Below are 20,906 nucleotides of genomic sequence, written 5' to 3'. Positions count from 1 at the left end.
ACATCACTACCCATATTATAAATGCGCAAGTGTCTGTTTGTTGATTTGTCCTTTAATCACGTCGGAACGGAGCAACGGTTCCACGTAATTTTTTACATGATTATTTTTTATAGTTAAAGTCCTGGAGAGTGACATAGGCCTTTTCCCCGGAAAACCAAAGAGGATCCACGAGATTTAAAAAACATACAACGCAGTCAAAGTCATGGGCATCAGCTAGTTACTCGTAAGGTTATTGCAACATTTAAAAACAAATTAAAATTCGAAGTATAAACGGTATGATGATAACGATAGGTACCTAGTCGCGGTTGAAACTATTTATTAATTCTAAAACTAGGAAAATTACAGCATCCTATATTTTAGCCTAAAAAGTTTATTTATAGAATAGGTATAAAAGCGCCACAGAGGTCAATCCAAGGAGATCAATATATTCCTTTCGACAAATTCGTCAGAAAGAAACCAAAGCCATAAAATTAAAATGTATGAATCCTTATCGTATGCTTAGCGCTAAAACGATTTATTTTTACCTCTTAACCAAAATGCAATTTCTGAGAAACGACGCGATAATGCAAATGATCGCAGTGCAAGCGAAAAGAATCCGCGATAAAGTGACGCGACTGCCAAAATGCCGCGACAAAATACGGGTTTTATCACCGGAGCCATTGAGATGTATACTACTAGAACGTGCCCCGCAATTGCAAAGCGGCCGTATCTTTACTGGTCAATGGTCATACATCAGTCATAATTTTTACTATTCAATAAATGCCAATTGGTGCTAGAGCTTTGCTGTTTGTCAATAATATTATCTTCATTGTAATGGGTCCCACACGTCGTCATCATTAACCGATAGAAATGAAATGAAATGATTTATTTGATTTTTAAAAATAGGTCTTTTTACAAATTGCGCTGGGGGCCCTGAATTAAGTTTGTATCTAACTATCTAATAGTATCTATCTAACCTGTATCTAACAAATACTTATTTCAAACAAAACAAAATTTAGACTAAGTGCAAAAATTAAAATACACATGTGTGTGTGTGTGTGTGTGTTTGTGTGTGTGAGAGCATGTGTGTGTATGCAATAAATAGATGTCTACCACTCAGATATAGTGGCCTCTTATAACAACTTCCATATGCCACGGTCTTGCACCGCCTGACTCCAACGGCTCTCTGCGACTCGTTTGACATCTCTGTTTACTTATGCTGCGTTTTCTGGTACGAAGTCGCAACACCCACGAGGCCCCCACACACCATCAAGTATATCGTCTAATTTACACGATGGTCTGAAGCTTGTTCCGATGGTTAGTTTGTCCAGTGTTTGTTTGTCTTGCAAATTGACATCCATCACATCCCATGATAACATGTCTATCACTATTAATGTATTTTATAGCTCGCATTTACATTAATGTTTTTTTATATGTTAATGTTTTTTAATTCTTTGCAATTCGAAGGTCGAAGGGAGCGCTTTTTTGACGCCTGATGTAAGGATTTGTTACTCCATAGAACCCTCTCAATGGGCTTTATCACCGGCTCTCGTAACTGTCTGGGATAAATGCCTCTTGGATTTAGACGTTTGTCTGTACGGACACAAATGAGGGATAAATAAACGTAAAAGGTTGAAGGGTTTTGAGATATCGTAAAAAGCGTCGGTAGCGGTCAAAACGCCAGTTCACGATAGCGCCTTCTATACACTGAGTATAATATAAAATCTTTCGGAAATGTTTGTCCAAAAATATTTTAAACCATCTTTGGTTCTTACGCGTTCTTAGGCGTAGACAACAATGCCATTCTTTAGAACTCAACTAACATCTATGTTGAGTATACCTTAACATCTAAGCGTGAAGTCTATGCTAGGATTGATAGATACAACATAAATAATAATTATGACATTATCATCATCTCAGAACCTAATGTCTATCGTCAAAATATGATATTCGTATCACAAAAAAAATATCTAGGATATGGGCTACCTACTTCGTTTACGTCATGTCACTTTACAATAACCGCCCAGCTGTACCTAATCAGTTTTTTCACAAGTGTAAATTAAATATTTATAACACCCCCGACAAGACAGTAATAACTAGAAAAGAGCTGATAACTTTCAAACGGCTGAACCGATTTTCTTAGATTATAGCTAAGAACACTCTCGATAAAGCCACCTTTCAAACAAAAAAAAACTAAATTAAAATCGGTTCATTAGTTTAGGAGCTACGATGCCACAGACAGATACACAGATACACACGTCAAACTTATAACACCCCTCTTTTTGGGTCGGGGGTTAATAATAGGTACTTACCTCTATTTTTATTTGTGGGTTGGAACCTATGGACTTATGAAGCTATTAATTCTTCGAAGGTTGGAAGTTTTGGAACGTTTTTCAGTAACTTACGGTGATCAAAAATATACATAAAAGACAATGTACACAGTGTAGTATAACATAACATTGAACATACGATCAATAGTCCATTATGCAACGATTAAACGTTGCGGGGCCTATCGTGAATCAATCGCCGTTGCGCCGCCATCTGTCACTAATGAGAGCGAATGAATCATGATTCATACGTCCAGTGTGAACACGGCATAACAGCCATCTCAATAGCCAATGTACTGCCCAAAATTCTATGCAATAAAGACTATGTTCGATCGAATTTGCTTCATTTGTTGCATACTATACAACTGTACGAAACGATATAAAATATAACGATATAATGACTATATCTCAGACGTTTACAAATAATCGCCTACAGTATGCGGTACATTTTGGTGGTTTTGTATTCATCATAGTAACGTATTCAGCTAATTTGAAAGTGATTAAAGATGTAATTGGTGGAAACAGTGCCGTTGCCGGATTAAAAATATACGAGTAATCTTCAAAAATATGTCTTCATGGATGCATGATATAAAAAATAAGGAGCTACGATGCCACAGACAGATACACAGATACACACGTCAAACTTATTGCACCCCTCTTTTTGGGTCGGGGGTTAAAAAGAAGATCATTTTCGGCATTATGAGTATAAGTTTCCTCGAGATGTCATTGTCACCATAAACCGACCGCAAATTACTTACGGTCCCGAAGTAAGCAATTTGGATCAACATAAAAGGTATTCCTGTCGGTTATAAAATGTATACAGAATTTATGGCGCCTTTGATATGACATAAACGTGAAATTTGTTTACGCTTCGCCGTTTCCAGCTCCCGAATTTAAATTCCGTGGGTGTAGGCTACCGTGCGGTCGCCGGTTGGCCCTTTATGAAACTTAATACATGACAAAGTAGGCGCTTGCGATTTTGTTCGTGTCAATTTATTTTTACCCGACTGTGACAAAGCCAAAAGGAAGGGTTATGATTTTAGCAGTCTATGTATGTATGTATATATATGTGTGTATGTATGTGTATCCAGATTCTGTGTGTTCCACCGTAGCGCCTAAACTACTGGACCGATTTTGATGAATGAGGTGTCAATCGATTCGTCGTAAAAGTCCGGGTGACATAGGCTTCATTTTATACGAAAAAATTGAGTTAACGGATGTTACATGAAAAAAAGTGGGGGTCTCCAAAATTTTTTTTTGCTATTCTATCGAGTGGGGCGTCAAAAGAAAGAGGAGAAAATTCTGAGTTCATAAATATAAATGTACTACAACATTAAAATAAACCAAGCGACAGAAAAACAATTTTACTATAATATTTCAACGTTTATTAAGACGATCGCAGTCGGGTTTTAATTTTCAACTTTATCTTGTTATTGGTTAACCTACACATATTCAAAGACTCTTGCCTCTTATTACTTACTTAGCTGGTCGATTGCGGAAAAACTGCATCAATCATTATTACAATTTCAATTGTTCTGATTGGCTAAAATGTTATACCTACTTCTTGCGACAATGCATTCTAGCAAATAATGAACGAGCGTCAACCAATCAGAGGTGACTGCGATCGCGACATTCTACTGCAATGGAGCCCCGGGTCGCGTTTGAAATATTAATTTATCATCATCACCATCATCATGATCAACTCATCGCCGTCTCACTACTGAACACTGTATCCTCTCAGAATAAGAAGAGTTTTGGTCATAGTCTACCACGCTGGCAAGTGCAGATTGGCGGACTTCACGCACCTTTGAGAACATTATGGAGAACTCTCTAACACGCAGCTTTCCGCACGACTTTTTCTTTCATCTTCGAAAAGTTAGAATGCGTGCCGAAGTCTGTAACTACTAAGCTATCAACCTATTAAGTACCGCTAGGTATGCATATCAATGATTTATTAGTATAATAATTTGTGAGCACAACAATTATTGCACATCATAATATTAAAGACAGTCGGTCTGTGATCGTGACTGGATCCTTGCCAGTTACGTATCGATGATTGAAGCACTTAACGGTGATTGATTTGGGTTTTGAAACGCCTGCCGAGCGCCGATGTTATGATGACGTATTAGCCAATACCCCCAGCCCTTTAAGGTGATTACAGCTGATTACTAAATACACCTACAGTCAGTCAATCATTGTAAAATCTAATGAAAATCAACACAACTTCCTCTTTCTTGACTTTATCCTTTAAGACTGTGCTCTGTTAGTTCGTAGCCTTATTCCTTAAGAGAAGTTTCCCTAGCGCGCTCCTCAGCGCCCATCCCGGCATACTGAACTCACCAGCAATGCGTGGTACTTCAACTATTTTTATACATGGCATAATATTGTATAGTGACGTCGAACAATTTAAGAAATTTGATTTTTGCGATTTTGGCACTGATAGATGTATAATTTTTTAATTGGTTATTCATAAAATCAAACCAGGTACAATTTGCTGGTACGTAGGCGATACGTAGATTATACACCGCTGAGCGACAGAGGTGGCTATAATTTTATGAACCTGATATACTCAACAATTCCGGGACCCCCCGCAAGGCGATAATACGATTATAGGCGATCAATCGATCCCACTCAATAAGCCGCACTTTCACCAGCTGTTAAATGTCAAACCTGTGTGACGTTATTAAGGGCTTTGACACACAAAGCGCGGTGATAACGTGTCCAGCACAGTTCCTAGAAGTAGGCCGGGTTCACTTGGTCACGTGACCTGAGAAAAATAAATATGGCGGCGCACTCGCGTAACTCTTATCTCTTATAAGGGAGAGAGATTGGGTTTACGCAATAGAAAGGCATTTATAAAATTTTAGGCCGCAGCGTTATCCATCTGTACTTGAAAGATACTAAGAAGTCTGTGCTAGAAGTTATAACTCGCGGAAGTGTATCAACATCAGACGAACTTAGGCATTGGCACCTCAGCGTCTAGCTTTTTTTAGCAGCTAAAGCTACTAAGCCTTGATAATGATAGCCAGGATAGACAGTGATATAAACTTATGCCAAGCTTGTGTAAGTCGTCTCAAAATGTCTCGGTGGAAGTCAAAGCTACTAAAAATCTTGCTTCAATTACTGGAAAAAATGATCACTCAGGCGATAAAAGTCAATGGGCGCCGTCGGAAAGCGTATAAATAGATACATTGACGAATGCGCGTAGGAGGCTGGATGCTGTCATTATGCGCCATCGCGTCGTCATCGTTATCCAGTATACGCAGATATTTATAAAAATACCAAAATCTTTATTTTTAGGAATAGTTCTATTACACATCTAGTTCTGTCATACAGCTGCCGCCACGTGTTGTGTTTATCCAGGCCTTAAATGTCAAACTGTGTGACATTATTAAATCTGGATCGTACTAATCTCGGGTGTTCAATTTTGTCACACAATCCTTTTTGTCACGGCCATTTGATTAGTATCGTGATTATAGACTGTCTTAAATTATTAAGTGTTGGTACTTGTAGAATTGTACTACGGTGTTAGGGCTCTAACACATTGCAAGAATTTTTATTACTGACAATCTGTGAAGATTGCAATATTGAAACGCACATATCTTACGAGTTTAAACTCGATCAAAAAATGTACGATAAAATAAAATATAAAAATCGATGCCCGAATTACCGATTCTACAAGAAGTCTCACGTGGCCGAAGTGCCTTTATACCATAAATCTGAGAATCTTTATGTTCGTTTATTACTTATTGGCACTTCAACAATAATTTCAATGGTTACAAACTGAAAATCTCAATCCAATAAGGGAAGGACACTTTTTGGCCAGCAGGAGAAAAAAATCCTAAACTTTCTCCATATTTCCGATTTATGCTATTTAGTGCTTGCAAGTTAAATAAATTAAAACTTAACTGAACATACTTAAAACTTTTATCTGAACTTCTGAAGAATAAATTTGACGATTGAAAATTCACTAAGTATTAGTTTTATTTATCTAGGTAGATATTTACAGGAATTATTAGGCCTTTACAGCCGTACAAAAATTGCCATAGCGGTCGGTATTTCACGACCACAAGGCGGGGTATTGGTAAAGTTTTCAACTAGCAATAATCGCACCTCGGATTAACCTCATTGGTTACGATATTGCCTCTGCGCAAAGTTAGCTTCAAAACTTTACTATAGACTATTTACGATTACCTAGATACCCTACCTCAAACGCGAAGTTATAGCCCTGTGGTGACATCTAGTGAAAACTTTCAGAACTGAAAATTCACCTACCGGCCGCAGTTTCTTAAACCCAAAAGAACACATTTTATACTCACATACTTAGTAGTAATATTTTCAAAAACATATTTTTTATTTGTTTTACAAGAAAATTATATAAATCTTCGCTTTTTGTGCTTTTACTTGGTCTCGTCGACATATTCCTTACTAATTATTCTTTAACACACCTCAACCGATTTTATCAAAAGGTAAAGACCCTTGCACAGAGACGGATATAGGCTGTTTCTTATCCGGGAAAATTAATTCCCATGGGATTTTTTTAAAATCTTAATCCACGCACACATGGCCGTGGGCATTATCTGCTTGTATGTAGGTTTTTCTATGTTTTCACTGAAAATAATCGAAATTTCAACGAAATTTTTGAAATCTATCCTTACGCGAAGTCTTACGAAAAAGCTAGTAAACGATATAGCAATTAGATACATAGATCGCTTTCATTTGCTAAGCGCATCGAATGCTAGCTATAACTACGTAGGTACATAGAGCAAAAATACTTGCACGTAGTGTTTTCTCAGAGCATCTGCTATGAATGAATAGCTTTGGAGTCACGACTATATTGTGACTATTTTTTATCGGGCCGTGACACTTTGCCTTCCGTGTCGGAGGTCGGGGAGACCGCGTGCGTGTCCATTGTCTATCCATATCCTCCATAATAAATGCGAAAGTGTGTCTGTCTGTCAACTAAAAGCTAGCAGCTTTTCACAGTCTATCCGTCAATCCGATTTTGACGAAATGTAGTATAGCGGTAGCTTGTATTGTAGACATGAGCAAAGGCTATTTGTTTCGGAAAATCAAAGAGTTCCCACGGGATTTTTAATAAAACCTCAATCCGTATGGATGAAGTAATGGGCATCTACTTGATACAAAGATCCTTGCAAGAAGCTTGCATCCTGAAGACCGACATCGACTACTTTTTATTCTTGAAATTTAATGAGTTCCCACGAGATTTTTTTATACCTAAATTCACGTAGACGAAGTTGCAACTCATGAGCTTTATCTAGAATGTGAATAAGAGAAACCCGTTTTAGATTGAGGATTTAGTTTAGGGTGAGATATGAAGGGCGGCTTTGATGACTAATTGCTGTAGGGTAGGTTATTGGTATCATAATGTCAAGGGCAAACTCAATAGGGGGTTCATTTGGCTTTGTCATCTAGTGGCATAAAAGTTCGATAGATGAATTAAATAGGTAGGTTTTTAAAGTACCATTTTAATTCTTAATTCTTAAGGGTAAACAGTATTTTGACACATAAAACAAATATGGCGAGTCCTTTCTCAAAATTTATGCATGATATAAACGAAAATATTGTTGTCGGAAAATCTAACCAACGATAATATTTGAAAGTACAATGGACACTTTAACGTCAAAGGCTACCAAAAAAATGTCGTGACCGATGGCCACGGGAGGGTCACGACACGGGTCTTCCCTCATCGATGAATGACAGCCATTTTGTCAAATCCATAAAAACATAATTTTTTAAAAAACAGAAGTTTTACACGGCTCTTGTTTCTTGGACCGATCAGTCACGATATTATTTATTGGCATTTGACTGTATACCTTGACGAGCGCTTAGTTAGGAAACTTTTTTTAAAAAAAAAAATATTAGTTAATTTAATCATGACTAACATTCCCCTTTCCCCTCCAATAAGAGTTAAGCTTGTGCTAGGAGTGGATACGACAATAGTGCAATGGGTGGGATTTGAACCGCCGACCTTTCGAATTTCAGTCCCCTCCTATAACCGTTGAGCTATTGAGGCTTGCTATTTGCTTGTCATATTGAGGCTTTCTATCGAGTTCATCGTAAAATGTATGCATTAGTGATGTAACGAATGTTGGATTTTTCACATTCGCGAATGCGAATGCGATTGCGAATATTTATCTTCAACATTCGCGAATGCGAATGCGAATGAGAATATTTTAAAATTTCAAAAAAAGCGCGCGTAAAATGTTTGACAGGTTTGACGTTTCGTGTCGGCCATGTTTAAATTGAACATAGCCTATCCGATATTGGTTAATTGAATGAATTTAGTCACAGAAAGTTCATTCTAAAAGTTTTGTTTTGTTTTGAGGTTAGTTTTATGTTATTTATCAAATCTAACTGATATTTAAGGGACAAAGTGGCATAAAAACATGAGTAAAACATAGTTGTAACAAGGCTGATTAATGTTAGATTTGATCAGATCTCTGAAGTTCTTTTTTCATAAGTGAGACTTTAATTTAGAATGTAGAAGTATGATTTAATAAAAATATCTAAGTGTTATCTATTGTATTATTATATCATATGCATGCATATAATAATTTCCTTTTTGATTATTAAAAACATTCGCTAAATATTAGCATAATTTTTGCGAATGCGAATGCGAATGCGAATATTGAAAAATATGCGGATATTCGCGAATGCGAATGCGAATATCCGTTACATCACTAGTATGCATGTTGGATAGAAGAAAGATTTCATTAATGCGGAAATCCTATCATAACAGATACCAAGCTTATTTTGCTATAAATCGCTAAACAATACAAATACAATAATTGCAGTCCTTGCAAGAGATGTTCTAAGTATGTGTGTGTTAGGTATAATGTACATACTTTTCCTTCAGTTTTTTTGAGACAAATGAATGAAATTAAATAATGAAAAACTTTACTAATTATTGTAATTCTAAGTTAATGGGTAAAGCAATGGTAGTCTAATGGTTAAGACTTCGGGCTTCTATTCCTTCACCGTTAATGCAAGTGAAAATTAGTTGCTTCTTAAATGTGGCGAAATATTAGATAGTACCAAATAAAAAAATAGTTACATAATCAGCTTATATTTAACAATCAATATGTTGATTATAGCAACGACAAACCACTGACACACATAACCCACCATTAGGTTCGATAGCGATCTTCATCAGGGGTCGAGAGGCCAGCGCTCCAGCACTAATATCATTAATACCTTCTAGAGACAATGGCACCCGAATGTACTCATTAATGCTTGAATGTCTTAGTAGGATCACCATGTTACACTGATACATTACCATTATACATAAAGGAACCTAAAGGTTTTCATTTTTTAATCCCCGACCCAAAAAGAGGGGATTTATAAGTTTCACGTGTGTATCTGTGTATCTGTCTGTGGCATCGTAGCTCCTACACTAATGAATCGATTTTAATTTATTTATTTTTGTTTTAAAGGTGGCTTGATAGAGAGTGTTCTTAGCTATAATCCAAGAAAATCGGTTCAGCCGTTTGAAAGTTATCAGCTCTTTTCTATCTAGTTACTATAACCTTCAATTGTCGGGGGTGCCATAAATTTTTAATTAACACTTGTAACTGACATCAAATTCCAACTTCATTTAACTAGGTCTAAAAAACAGTGAACTCTAAGTACCTATTAGAATAAACTAAGGGCAATTATTGGACAGAAAATGAGATAAAGAAATTATTTATAAGTAGAAGTTTGGGCTAACGTAATATTACTTATTAGCTTACAGGCTACATGATAATAGCAATTAAAATGGCATAGTAGAATGGTGCTTTATGGTGAAAAAAAGTCGACTTCTAAATAAGAGGAAATTCTCATCTATCACTATATTTTCTGTATCTGTAAATCTAATCTATAATATAATCGCTTTTATCAAAGAATAGTGATTAATTGATCATGATTAAGTGAAACAAATTACTACATAAAACGTGTATAAAAATATCTACTATAAATTATAAAAGATAGATACGTAAAGGAAACGAAAAAAGATTCAAAAGTCAAAAGCTTTTTGAAATCAAAGGAAAAATTTATTCCAAAGAAAAGATATACAGATACTCACATCGTGTCTTCATATTTTTAAGTATTTTATAGCTTAAAAAAGCATAACTTAGAACTCATATGACTAAAACTTACGAATACCGCTGAAAATGATATCTAGTGCATCATATGTGTAATTTTGGTCATTGAGGTTCTGAATCCGATCAAAGAAAGTAGTGTGGTAGCTCTACTTTTGCCTATTGCTTTATTTCAAACACCGATCGGCGTATTACAAAATTTCGAAAACAAAGATCAATTAGCTGTATTCATACGGTGTTTTAGACGTCAATATTGCGAATATGCCAGCGTTTCCTACTGCCTGCATAGGAACGTAATCGCGGATTGTAATTATTATTATGTTGTCAGATTGTTTTATCAGCTTGGCGATGGTGTAAGGTGCAAGAATTTGTTGGAAGCAGTTGCTTTACTGTTTTAGTTTAAGGAGGATGCGCAGCATTGTTAGCAGTTGCGTAACTTGAATGTGTTAATATAATAATTGAGAGAGAGCAATGTTGTGTCTTACTGCAAAAAATATCTGCCGCAAGTTGCACTGCAATCTTGTAGTAACATGGTAACTTAGACGGAATGTTATCATAAGTAGGTACTCGTTACTTGATTAAATTTTTTTTTGTAAATTTTTATAAAAACATAAGCTTTGATGCTTTACATATTATAAAACAAATATTTACATTTTTGATACTGTTCAATGGAGTTTGAATCTCTTAACGCCTTCCCAAACATAGCCTCTTTATTGTTACAATAAGAAGGAAACTGAAAATCATACTGAGATTTATAAAATTTCACGTGAAATGCAAATTAGAATATATTGTACTTATTAAACGTGACATTGTTATTATTTTAATCCATATTTCCATACTAATATTAGGTATAAATTCGAAAGTGTGTCTGTTTGTCTGTCTGCTACATTTTCACGGCCTAACAGTTTAACCGATTCAGGGTTAGCTTATATCCCGGGGATGCACATGGACAGGCTACTTTTTATCCCGGAAAATCAAACAGTTCCCACGGGATTCCTAAAAACCCATCCGCTTAACCGATTTGTATGAAATTTGGTACCGAGGTAGCTTGCGTCCCTGTAATTGACATAGGCAACTTATCATCCCGGTAAATTAAACAGTTCCCACGGGATCTTTAAAAACATAAATCGACGCGGACGAAGTTGCGGGCATCCTCTGGTTTTTAATATGCGACAAACTAATTCACAGTTTATCACTTGTACCACAGGAAAAGCTAAGAGACAATACGGTTGGTTAGTAGATCGGGGTCAGGGCGGGTCACGAACCGACGCAAGCTCCAGGCACCAGTTTTGGGGTCAAACTCTAGACCACTACATATACTTCCTAAACTCACTAAATATTTGTAACTATTGAAATATTGTGTTGTAAGTTACTAATATTTGTACTGATTTGTCAATTAAATTCAAGTAGCTTATAATAAATAATGATTTGCATGACGATAGTGTAAGGAATTTCGGAAATGGTAATAATGGATACTAAAATAATTTAGAACGATTAAAAATCGAGCAAAACTTTTCCACGAAGATTTTTGAAACCTAGGTACCTATGTGTCTGTACTCATTGAGTTTTAGGGGTCTTTGTGGAAACGACATTTGTACCTATGCATTTTAGACCGTAGATACGTTTCTGAGTACTTAGGTACATATTATATGAAGTTATATCGTAATTAGCTAGGATATTTTTTCTATACTTATTAGGTAATATTTCTTATAAGCCGTAACCTGTAATTTTTCCTTAGTAATAAAAATAAAATAAAATACACTCGTAGATATACATATAAGTAAGTATACAAATAATTTTTTTATAGTTATTAAAGTTTACATACCGGTGTTTCATACGGGCATATAGTGCCATGTACCTATGGGTATGGTAGGTATAGGCAAACATGCCTACATTCCAACAAGTCAAAATTGTACATTATGATACAAGAACAATACTAATTGACCATGACATGTCATTCTTTAAACCAATAAAAAAAGTATCACCCTAAAACAATAGCGATCAGCAGGCGATCACCTTGATCATATATTAATTGATCTATATCCCTACCCATAATATATATGTGAAAATGTGTTTGTTTGATGGTTTATTGGTTTGTCCTTCATTTTTTGCATGGTTATAGTAAAAGGATTGGAGAGTGACATAGGCTTTTTATCTCGCAAAATCAAAAAGTTCCCACGGGATTTTTAAAAACCTAATTCCACGCGGACATCAGCTATCAATATTACAAATGCGAAAACGTAACTGTCTGTCTGTCTACTAGTTTTCCAATCCAATCGCCAATCCATTTAAATAATTTTGATGAAATTTGATACGGAGATAAGCCTGAATCCCTGCCCGGCTAGCATGGGCAGTAGATAAAAATTATATCCCCGATTATATCCACTGATTTCTATGACATCAGTGGATATAATTTTTATCTACTACCCATGCTAGCCGGGCTAGGATGAACTTTTTATCCCGGAAAATTAAGAGTTCCTACGGGACATGAAAAAACCTAATGTTACGTGGACGAAGCATCATCTATTTTGTACACGGAGCTTATAGCTCGTTTAGGCTGCTAGTTATCCCGGAAAATCGAATAGTTCCCTAGGGATTTTGAAAAACCTAAATCCACGCGCACAAATTCGCGGTCATGATCTAGTATGCTATAAATAATCATGATAAAGGACCTACATCCGTAATGGTGATTGATTGGGCAACGGGTACACAGTGGAATTCGACGTGGGCCAACCGGCAAGCGGAGAACTTGGCCGATCATTCGCGTGATCATGATCACGAAATTGTTGACGAGTCTATTGCTAACTTCTACATTTACATGACAATGCCTGATAAGTGTTGTCGTACGCAATTTGACCATTGTCAGAGTGAAATAGAGTGAGGGAACTCTTGGTTGGATCTAGCAGCTCGATTGCGGTAGAATGACAGCTATAATGTCACGATCGCAATCATCTCTGATTGGTTGACGGTCGCTCACTATTGGCTACAATGCATTGTTGCAACAAGAGTAGCATTTTATATAGCCAATAACAACAATTGCGATTGTAATAATGATTGATGAGGTTTTACGGAATCGAGCTTCTGAATCGACGATATGTCAATATTAGGCTATGAAAAAACAAATTAAATTTGAATTTCGCGGGCAGACCCGTCTCTTGCACCTTGACTGTGAACTCTGGCTTATATTGACTGTCGAATTATAGAGGCATGGAAACGACTTTAAATTAGACGCAATAAATCTCAATTCGGTTTGGGCCGTACTGAAATTTTAATAGTTGCACCTAGATGCTATATATAGGTATATATAGCATAGAGATATGCAGAGAGTATTATGAAAGGAATATAACAATATATTTAAAGCTGATCTCTGAAAGCGTAAAGTTTGTGCAAATCATAAACTTGAACCTTCATAGCTCAGAGAATAGGTCTGAATGTATTGCTATTCCTTTCATAATACTCCCTGTAGGTATATACTCTCTGCGAAGAAGTACAGCACTCGATTCAGACCTGTCTATTTAATTTAGAGATTATGCACAGCAAAATTGAATAGGTAATTTAAAATAAATAAAGTTTTTTTTCTCAGTTTCTACTCTCTCTTTATCCTACTGAATGATTTTACAGGAAACAAAAAATCTTTTCGCTATATTTTTTGAGCAAGCTCATTAATTTCTGCTATTTGAACACAATGTTAAGTAAATTACGGAATTAATTAGCAGAATTGTCAAGAAACCTTACAAAGAAGCTTTGAAATGAAACAATGTTAGAGAAACAAAAGCGATCTTGTCGTAGGAATATACAGTCCTAACTAAATAACACAATTCAAATTTTAATTGGATTTCGAGTATTGAAATTAATGTGGCCCTTGGCGAATTTCGTGTAGAAACCTGGCTGTTAAGATCTAATACACGAACCGCTCAATAAATCACAGGGATTTGGAAAGGCAAGTGAAACATTAGTTAGCTCTGTCCTCAAAACCTGACAGCGCGGCGCGTCCAGATCACCTGGCTTCACGGATATACCTATACTTGGGAATTAGTAATTGATTGGGGTTATAGTATAGGATTCTCAATATATCAGAGGAATGTTCCGTTTCAGTTTATGGTAATGAACGAGATGTTAGCCGTTACATTACATTTATGGAATGAGGTTTGGAAGTCAACCTTGACTTCCAGAATAGTTAAGCCGCCAATCTCGATTGTTATTAATTAGGTAAGTCATCCATATCCATACCTACTCAATATTATACCTAAATGCGAAAGTCGACCATCTGTTTAACCGATTTTGATGAAATTTGTACAAAGATAGGTTGCATCCCAAGGAAGGACACCGAGGAAATCACGGGCATTTTTATGAGAATTCCTACGACATTTTTAAGGACCTAAACTTACACGAACGAAGTCGCAGTAGAATACCTAATTACAAATCCAAAAAAATCACTGTTTACTGTTTTAGTAAGAATAAGTTTCATTGAAATATGTAAAATCATGGCGTTGCAACGTGTGTTCGCTTTCGGCCATATCCGCGAGTTCATTCCCTAGATTTACGACAGCACCGAATAGAGTCGTCACTAGCATGTACCTCGTCGCCTGGCAATAAATTAGCGAGCGAGTGTTCTGCATTCCCACGAACAAAACCGTATCAAGATGAGCCCAACAACACCGAGTACGGGGACGAAATGCTTTATTTTCTTACTCGATTTATTCCGAGTGACACCCTTGCGTTTTGTAACCTGTCACTCGTACTAGTAACGAAGTACGATAGCTCAGGAAATATGGTTCGGTCTAGTGACCCTGTGGTTAAAATACAAGCATCCTCCTAAAAGATTAGGTTCAATTAAACTAAAGTACAAAACAAATTAAATGCTAGGTAAGATTTGTAAGTAGTTACGTATTGGAAAAAACTCGCCACTTAAAAAAAACCTCAATGCGGTCATGCGTAGGTATATACCTTAATTATAAATCAAAGCTGTGCCACTAAGCGATTTAGCGTTCCGGTACGACGCCGGTAGAAACCGATAAGGGGTATGGGTGTAACAAAAACTGCCATACTCCTTCCAAGTCAGTCCGCTATCATCTTAGACTTCACTTACCACCAGGTGAGATCGCATTGACGGGCTAACTTGTAGTGGAATTTTTAGTATGACAAGACAGTAGCCAAAGACAGGAGGGCATGGAAAACAACTGCTGCAGCCCTAAGCTCCACGAGTGAGTAAATGGAGTATCCACCACAATATAAAATTTAAATAAGTTCACATACTATGCAAATCCTGTAAACACATTCCTTTCGGATTTCAAACCGCATTTAAATCATTGAGCTATTGAAGCTAACAATACTCATTTTCGTGACAAGTTATCTAAATGACAAATAAATAAAAGAAATAGCGACACTATTATTTAATAATTTAACGTTCACTGATATGATATCCGATAAGTGATTTGATATGATATGTTAGGCGTTGAATATTTGTGTCATAAAACGCATACCTACTGAAATGTCTGTAATCAATTTCCAAATCTATTTAACAAAATGATCAATCATAGCCCTTGTCAGCGGTTTCTGTTCCGCCATACCTAGGCAATAGACATATTTCAAAGTGGAATGTTCTAGTAATTCTTTAAAATATTGCCTATGACATACTTATTTGCGCTAGGTATACTCGTAGGTGGGTCACTGGGTCGAGTCTTAGTGGTTACCAGCCAGGTAATCTTTTTTTTTGTCCTTTTTTTGAAATTTATTTATTTAAAGACACAAAAAAAATCTTTGTAGACTATATCTCGCCAAACTGCGCCGCAGACCTTCTCGTGTGCCTGAGTGTTGCGGGTTAAAGCAGCGCTTGCGCCGGTGTACCCTGGTAACATGGTTAACAATTTCTCTTCATGCATGCCTCTGACGGTGTTTGGGGGCACGTAGTGTCCCAGTGGTGGGTCTGCTGCGGCGAAGATTCGCTAACGGAGCAACGTGGTGTTGCCGGTCCCTTATGCTCCGTCGTCAGCGATGGGATGGAACTTCTTGAGGTTTTTATTCGGTAGGAGCCCGACATAACCACTGTGGCCAGTGATAAAAAAAGAAAAAAAGTATTATACTCTTAGGGATCGATGCTGTTATAACCCGCTGAAACAGACAAATCTATGTGGTGCAACATGCAGCATGTGATATGCACCGCCCGCCCTCCCACTGCTAAACGTACAAGAAAAGTCAGCCACGAAGCAGGCAATACGCACCACCACCATGCAGCACCACACAAATCCCAAAACCACTCGACGCATGTTTCGCCCCGGAACCGGAGCATCGACCGGTGACCGGTTACGATTAAAACTGCAGTAATACAATATTTTCAGGATTTTTTGAAATTCCATTCACTCCGAAAGGTTTTCAGAACTTGAATCCGAGCGAAGCATAAATCGATGGAATGATATTGTATTAAAGCTCAATATAATATCTTATCACAAAACCAGTCAATACATTTTAGTGCACCGTAAACAAATGCAAGTGATGATGCACGAATTGACTGTATATGGTTATTATACCGATTGTGCAACGTGGCTTAGCATTGTGTAATGCTTCTTCTTGATGAAGCTCTTCGGTTCGCACAGTAAATCTGATTACTGAATTACAGCTAGCAGTGGAGCGGCGTAAATAAATGTAACTGAATGATGCACGATTGTTTGTTGTCTGTAGTGCACGCTACTGCAGTTATAGTTCGCGACAGATCTACATGGCAATCGGGGTGGGAACGCCCCGTGCACCCACACAGCCTCCGCGCTGACCCGGTCTCCCCGCCTCATATCCCGATTGCCAGCTCAACCTGTCGCGTACTATAGACCCTTTCAGGTCATCTTCTATAATAGTAGGTCAGACTCGTTTAGATTTCCTCGCCCGTGGAGATGGCGCCTTAACTTTAGGTACTTACAGAATGACCTAAGCAAAGTCACGAGTGCAAACTAATATAAAATTAAAGCAAAGACCTGTTATCGTTAAAAAAATCAAGATATGAGTCAACAATACATACGCAGCGTTATCTGATTCACAATCCCAAAGCAGCAAATATGAAATTATACAAAACAATGCAAGCCGCGATCAAAACTGATTCCAATCAAACTGTATCAACATAATTAGATTTAATAACAACTGGCCGGACAATCCACGTGATCGCTAAGATATAGACGACATTGCGTTGCAACCGCATTATCTGGATATCGGATAGGCAAAGAGTCCACAGTAATATCTACATAATACCTTAAACACATCACTTTTTCGGAAGAAAGAAACAGAATAATGTCCAAGAATATGTCTACATTTCCCAGTTTTCAGGGTTCAGTACGTCCGACTGAAAAACGGAATCCTTATAGGATCACTCATGCATCTGTCTTTTGTCCGTCTGTCGGTCTGTCAACAACCAATTTTCTATTGAAGCGATTTTTCACAAATATGAAAATATACAAAACAATGCGACTCGGGATCAAAACTGATTCCAATCAAATTGTATCAACATAATTGGATTTAATAATAACTGGCTGGATGATCGATGTGATCGCCATGATATAGTATTCATTGCGTTGCAATCGCATTATCTGGATAACGGCTAAGAGTCCACGGAACATCAAACCCATAAAATTATCTATCGTAGCAGGTAGATGACAGCTTTTAACAAAATGTCATAGCACAAGTGGCCAGGTTTTTACATTATGTACGCCAAATTTCAGCCCGAACAGTCCAGTAGCTGTGCGTTGATAGACCAGTCAGTCAGTCACTCAGCTTTTCGTTTTACATACGAGTATTGAAATGCCTTCTATTACAGAACAGAAGTCAGTAAATTGGCACATTTTTACTGGCCAATATACTTCGCAGCTTTCACAGCCTTCAAGCTACTCGACTCTGGCAAAGTGCATTGTGCTGGATTGGCACTACGAAAAGCCACAAAACAAGAGAAAAGAAAGGTATAATATGATAAAATATATTTGATCCTAACAATGAATTAACATATTTAATTTTCATATGATGATAATAGCTGGCCGTAAGTATACGTCATGACGAGTGACGAAGCTACGTAACCGACGACGGACAGATGGACGTCACTCTTTCATATTCTACGTTCTTTGTACCACTTGTGCCCTAGGTAGGTATATCGATACCTAGCCATTGCGATCAACAAACAGGATGAATACAATTTGATAGATCTGTGGCAAAAATCATATCGATGCTTCTATTATACCGTTGTCTCATTGACTAGAACCGTTTAGAAATTTCTATTACATTGCACCCGTATTAAGGTATCTGATTGAGAGGAGTAGGCTCAATATATCTCTTTCGGCGTTAATAGCTTCGAACTATCGCGTCCCCTATTATTTTGTCAAGTCGCGGATTTATGGATGTTAGACTTAGAACATAACGGTGAAACTGTGTTGGGTCCCGGGAACAGGATGGTGTTCAAAGCCTCCTAAAGGTCGTCTGCGGTGTTCATACAACCGATGCTATCGACGGGATAAGCGGAACTAAGTCCATTTATAAGGTGGACATGCGAATGTAACATTTAGAGGAAGATATTTTGTTCGTAATAGGTGGATTCTATTTGACTGTAACTCTGGATTTACTGGGAATGAATCATGTTGGTTCGGGAAATATTACAGTCGCGAGAAAAGCCTTTGAATCGCCCTTTTGCAGGGCATTTTTGATATTATAGTTCAATCCTTTATTCACCGCACAAATTAAGCCTCCATTGCTCAGTGGTTAAAATGATAGACTGATATTCAACAGGTCTTAGGAGCATACCCAGCCTAATGAACTCCTGTTATACGTACTTATAGCTCAGAAAGGAGAAAATTTGTTTATGCTTACCTACTTCAACTTAAGAGGAATAAATAAGGAAATATTCAAAAATATCTTCCCTATCTGTGAGAAATATGGTCGAGGATGAGTTCGTATTTATATATTTTCATCATTGTTTTTAATCTATAAACATGTACTAATATTATAAATGCGAAAGTGTGTCTGTCTGACTGTGTGATCTTCTTACAGCTAATCCTGACAAAAATATGTACTTACTTATACGAAGATGCTTGCTAGAGCGGTAATATTATGTACCTACTACTCTTTATATCGGAAAAATCAAAGAGTTTCCACGGAATTTTTAGTAAATATAAATCCATGCGTATGAAGTTTCAGCTATCATCTAGTTATTTTATAAATGCTTGCGATTGCCAAAACAATTTTTTTTGCGCTTTTAAATAAAAAATTAGCTACAAATGTCATTCGACACACAAAATATCGCTCTACAATAATAAATAATTGGACAAAATAGACTGAGAGTAAGCAAGAGGTCAAAAAGCGGTCGCATATATTACTCTAGAGCCTAAAGCTCGCATTGCCACACGGGCCGTACCAAGCGATTTAAATGTTCCACTAGATAGGGCACTTCATACTAACATGTTCCTAACAACTAACTTCGGTGTCCGCACTCCTGTCAATCGTAATCCGTGGCACGATTGTGGTAGAATGACAGCTACAATGTCACAATCGCAATTTCCTGTGATTGGTTGATGCTCGCTTACTATTGGCTACAATGTATTGTTGCAACAAGAATAACATAAATTCAGCCAATCACAACGATTGCGATTGTAACAATGATTCATGTAGTTTTCCCGCAATCGAGCAGCCGCTTTAGACGTAGTTCGTTTATAAAGATTAAACTTATTAAGTAGCTTTAGTATCTTTAGTTTGTTCTAACTTATCTATGTACGTAGAAAGGGACTGCGTCAAACGGTTGGGAGTGCAGGAAACGACGTTGTTTGGAACATGTTGTTACTATGAGGTGCCGCATCTAGTGGAATATTTATATCGCTGGGCCGTAACCAGCGATTTTACGGCGCGGCGCAGGCGCATCCTTTAGCCACGGCTGTCTCGCCGCCATCTTACCTGCGACAGATTTGTTTGTTGCGTCACACGTCGCAACAATATGGAGCTTATACAGACAGGACCAACTTCCTTGTCAATTATGAACTGACTTTCTAACCTAGTCATTTAACTGACAAGGCTTTAGGAGTATGGGTGCGGTTTGCGGGAGGGTGACAGCGAAACGGTATACCTATAAAACTTTTTTGTCCTAGGGCGGAAATTCGCGTCAATTTGTAGCTTAGCTATCCATTCAAATCATTTTGACTTAACGTAGTATAGCAGAAGCATTATATTGCTTTGAAAATATGAAAATCCGGTCTCATTTGTACATTGTTTTTGCATAATTCGTGAAGTTATAGCTTTGCAACAAAATGTTCATTGGACGATCACTAAAAAAAAAACTTTGTGTAATGCAACTTCATTACATAAAAAAGTATTATCACTTGTACCTACTCGTAATGCGACGATGTTTTCTTAGGTTAATAGGAAAAGAAAAGATCTACGCCCCGCTAAGGCCTCGAAATACTTATTATAAGCCACGTAAAGACGCCTGCTTGTTCCTTACAACCCATCTAAATATATGAAAAGAGCAGTCCTGATTCATCCC

The 20,906-nt window shown here is 37.2% G+C and overlaps 1 protein-coding gene and 1 non-coding gene across 3 annotated transcripts in view; both read right to left on the bottom strand.

Annotated features, from left to right (window-relative positions):
* Positions 1 to 20,906, bottom strand: part of LOC123876836 (tRNA (adenine(58)-N(1))-methyltransferase catalytic subunit TRMT61A) — a 73,872-nt gene that overhangs the window by 4,328 nt on the left and 48,638 nt on the right. The gene's annotated exons all lie outside the window — the stretch shown is intronic.
* Positions 6,326 to 6,464, bottom strand: LOC123877138. The gene has a single exon (XR_006798508.1). It is a non-coding gene; the product is annotated as a U4 spliceosomal RNA (small nuclear RNA).

This window comes from Maniola jurtina, chromosome 22 (assembly GCF_905333055.1).
Source record: "Maniola jurtina chromosome 22, ilManJurt1.1, whole genome shotgun sequence".
Lineage (NCBI taxonomy): Eukaryota > Metazoa > Arthropoda > Insecta > Lepidoptera > Nymphalidae > Maniola > Maniola jurtina.
This window is presented reverse-complemented; position numbering and strand designations above follow the sequence as displayed.